The sequence below is a fragment of the Monodelphis domestica genome, chromosome 4, assembly GCF_027887165.1.
Source record: "Monodelphis domestica isolate mMonDom1 chromosome 4, mMonDom1.pri, whole genome shotgun sequence".
NCBI lineage: Eukaryota > Metazoa > Chordata > Mammalia > Didelphimorphia > Didelphidae > Monodelphis > Monodelphis domestica.
The window spans coordinates 67488118-67492937 of NC_077230.1; positions in this window are offsets into that span (position 1 = coordinate 67488118).

Below are 4820 nucleotides of genomic sequence, written 5' to 3' on the forward strand. Positions count from 1 at the left end.
AAACTAATAGATTCTTCAGTGGCCTCCTATCTATTAGAAGACAAACACCAGAAATTTGGTCCATCTGATAACTTCAATCATTTTATAAACCAATTATTATCAATTGCATTGAATTTGCTTGTTTTTTTAAGATAGTTTTTTATTGTTTTTTAAAACTTTCAAGAATTGTAATAAAAGAACAAAAATAAAACTTGAATTTATGAATTTGTTTTGTCTTGGTGAAGAGTTTGGAAAAAAATATAATAAAAAGCAAAAGTAAAAAGTGTCTGAAGGCACTCACTTGAACCCTTGAGAAGTTCATAAGATTATTTGTACTCATTTAGTCATTTCACTCGTGCCTTACTCTTTGTTTTCCCATGGGGTTTTCTTGACAGTTACTAACGTGGTTTGCCATTTCTTTTTCCAGCTCATTTTCCAACTAAGAAGACTGGGGCAAACAGGATTAAGTGACTTGCCCAGGGTCACACAACTAGGAAGTGTCAGAGGCTGGATTTGAACAGAGGTCCTGACTCTTGATCCAGCACTCTATTCCATTCTGCCACCTAGCTACCCCACGGATTATTTATAGGAATGCTATAGGTTTTCTGAGAATGGGCTCCAATTGTTTTTTCCTCCTCAAAATTTGCCAGAGTGCTCACTGGCACTCCTCACAAAAGTATATGGAACAAATTATCATCACTAAAGGGCAATATATTGAATCACAGCAAAGGGGAAAGGTGATGGTAAAGGCTTCTGGTATTGCCTGAAATTGTGTCACTAATATAAGCTGTAGCATTTATATAGCACTTTAAGGTTTGCAAAACACTCTCATTTGATCTTCACAATAATCTTGGAAGGTGTCATTATCTCCATTTTATAGCTGAGGAAACCGAGGCAAACAGAGTTTAAGTGACTTGTCCAAGGTCACAAAGATAATTACTAAGGCCAAATCTGAACTCAGATCTTTTTTATTTGAAGCCCAACTCTCCATCCACTTTACCCTGTAGATCTATTTAAAGTATACCTTCAGAAAAAGAAAGAGAAGACTAGATCTGCTACACAGGAATGAAAGAGAAAATAACACTGTTTGGGGAGTCAAAGTACCTGGGTTTGAGTACTGTCTTTGATACCTTGGTGAACTTGGATATGTTGCTTAAGGTCCCTGAGACTCCGTTTCCTCAGCTGTAAAATAAAGCACTTGGAATAGATGCCTTCCAAGGTTCCTTTGGGCTGGAGATTTGTGATCCTCTCCGCTCGATGTCTCATTTGCAGGGGTGACCATATTTGTAAAATGACTGTTAATGATGTCCTTTCTACAGGACGGAATCTGGGTGGTGGGGAGGGGAAACCAAGGAGCCCTGATCTCGAGTGACAAAATAATGAATTTCAACATTATCAAGCAGATAATTCGAGATATTCTCTTAAACATTTTCCATTCACAATAACTGAATATCCTGAACTGCTTAGCTCCGAGAACATTTTTCCCCAGTTTTGAGAACGATTTCTAAATCTGTTATCTGTCTCTTAATATAAAACAGACTGATTTGTAGATACAGTTATATGGGTTTCCTATTTTGGGAAATATCTTTACACACTTTAACTCCAAGGCATTTAATAAAAAGTATTAAGTGTGCACATCACAAGTGCTTCACTGACTCACATCGCTCTCTTTATATGTATTCTTTCCATCAACCGTCTCCCAAAAACCTATTCCTGATATTTTGTGTTCATGTGATCATTAAAGGACTATCTTTGCAAACTGTGAATATTTGATGAAATTAGTATTTACTGCTCTACTCGGCTCATATTATATTTTTTGAAAATCCATGTTTTTAAACTGCTTTTTAGAATATTTGTCATAATTATGCTGGATAATGAGAAATCTGCATAAAGTATCCTAAATAGGAAAGCACAAACCCATCCTCCCAGTTTCCTGGCTCCAAAGCCTTTACATTTTTGTTCAGGTGCCAGCACATCTTAAAACAGTGGTGCAATGGGAAGAATGCTGAATTTGGAACCAGATGACTTGGGTTCAAATCCTGCCTTCTGATATTTACTACCTTTGTGCCACTGGGCATCACTTAACATCCCTAGCCCTCAATTTCTTCATATTTGAAGTGAGGGAGTAGAATTTTGAGCTCTAGAGCACTGGACCTGAAGTCAGGAAGAACTGTGTTCAAAGCCTAAATTAATTAAAAGCCTTCCTAGCTATTGTTTGATTTCCTGGGGAAGCCACATAACCTCTGCCTTAGTTTCCTCCTCTGTAAAATGGAGATATTAAAGCACCTGACTTTCAGGGTTGTTTTACATTTCAAATGACATGTTTGTAAAATGCTCAGCACTATGTCTGGTACTCAGTGGATACTTAATAAATCAATCTTTCCTTCCTTCCTTCCTTCCTTCCTTCCTTCCTTCCTTCCTACCTTCCTTCCTTCCTTCCTTCCTTCCTTCCTTCCTTCCTTCCTTCCTTCCTTCCTTCCTTCCTTCCATCCTTCCTTCCATCCTTCCTTCCTTCCTTCCTTCCATCCTTCCTTTCTTCTTTCCTTCCTTCCTTTCTTCTTCCTTCCTTCCTTCCATCCTTCCTTCCTTCCTTCCTTTCTTCTTCCTTCCTTCCTTCCTTCCTTCCTTCCTTCCTTCCTTCCTTCCTTCCCTTCCTTCCTTCCTTCCTTCCTTCCTTCCTTCCTTCCTTCCTTCCTTCCTTCCTTCCTTCCTTCCTTCCTTCCTTCCTTCCTTCCTTCCTTCCTTCCTTCCTTCCTTTCTTCCTTCCTTCCTCACTTCTTCCCTCCCTCCCTTCCTTCCTTCTCTAGACCTATGGTACCTTATGGCCTGGGATAGAAAATTGGTTCTGCCATTCATGACCTGTATGATCTTGGCAAATAATTTCAAATCTCTGAACCTCCATGTCCACATCTGTAATAGAAGAGGGATAGTATAGATGTCCTAGAAAATCCATCTAAGGTCTAAGTTTACGATCCTATCATTCTATGACTCAATCTTTGGCTCTAATAATTATAGCCAGAAGCCTAGCAAGGCAGCACACTATCTCATCATGGCTAGACTTGAAATCAAGAACCATTTTCTCACATTGATTGATCATTGTGGCAGGCCTTATTGATCATTAAGTGTTATCAAAGAATCTTTTCTTGATCAACTTGACTGTGCCAGCTGCATTTGGAGTTGAGTGCTGTGTAGATTGGCATTTTACTTTGCCATTTGAGCAGGCATTCATTCATTCATTTCCTTCTTTTGTCTGTGATGTCACACGTCACTCTCTGCTATCCATACCTGTGGGCTCCTAACTCGTAACATAGGTCTCCTTATCAAATCAATCAATCAAATCAATCAAAAAGAATTAGAGATTGTCCAAAGACACAGAGGTAGCCTAACCCTGACCACAGAATGGTGAACGCTATCTACTTTTAATGTCTATATTGACTTACTATTTAAAAAAGGGAGAGCTTTAGGTGCTGGCACATATGTAAAACCATAAACGTATTCTGAAAAAAGAAACCTCTGCATATGAAGGGAGGGGATTCACTACATTTCAGGTATCACTATTTCTCAGTATGTTCTGTTCATATTAAACTAAAATGCTTACAGGAAGCTGACTACATATTAAATTAATGGATGTATGTGCATCTGTGCACATATGTATATCTAGAGGACATTTTAAAAATGAAATGATATTATTAGACAATTTGGGGCACTTAAATCCATTTTTGCCTAAAATGGTTTTCAGATTCATTGTGACACCAGAATCCTTAAGAATGTAAGAATTGTGACTCAACATGAATTTTGTTCTTCTCTGTCATTCTCACATCAGCATTAGGAACTACACAGAAAAATTCAGAAAATGAAAATAATAATAATGGTAGTCAGCATGTATATAACCCATTAAACATTTTACCAGCTTTACCAACATTATCACAATTCATCTTCACAACAACCCTGTGGAGCAGATGTTATTATTATTCCCATTTTGTAGAAACAGAAAAAGAGATGCAGGAAATTGCCTTGCCTTATAGAAGAGAAAACTGTTAAGTGACTTGCCCCAGGGTTACATCAGTAAGTGTCGGAGGTCATATTTGGACTGAGGTCTTCTTAATGCCAAGAGCAACAATTGAACCATTGTACCATCTCAATATTTAATTCATTGAAAGTGAATAAAAGGCAGCAGCTAGACACTTCAAGGGCAGTGAGTTAGGATAGTGGATAGATTGCTGGCTTTGGAATTACGGAGAGCTGAGTTAAAATGCTGCCTCAAGACATTTATTATGTGGTCCTGGATAAGTTAATTAACTTATGCTTGCCTCAGTTTCCCAAACTGTAATATCACATCTATCAGGGTTGTTGTGAGTTACAAATGAAATATTTGCAAGACATTTTGCAAACCTTAAAGCAGTATGTAAATTCTAGCTATTTTTATTGACTAATATTTGTATAGTGATTTAAGGTTTGCAAAGTACTTTACTTGCATTATCTTAGTTGATCCCTATAACTGATTTGTGATATAGGTTCTATTATTATCCTCATCTTTTAGATGAGGAAAAAGAGCTCCAAAGAACATGAAATGACTTATCCAGAGTCACACAATCAGTAAGTATCTGAAAAAGGATTCTAATTCAAGTTTTCTCAATCTAACCCTAGTATATTATTTACTGTATCACCTCATTGCCTGTTAATATCTCTCAAAATACATAGGTAAACGTTACTAATTACATATACTAGAATAAATAAATACTGTGGCAATACAAATTGCCATATAATCTGTTAATTCCATGTCTTGGACATTGTTTTAGGAACTTGAGTTCCCAGAAGGCTTTAAAAGACTATGTTTGTAG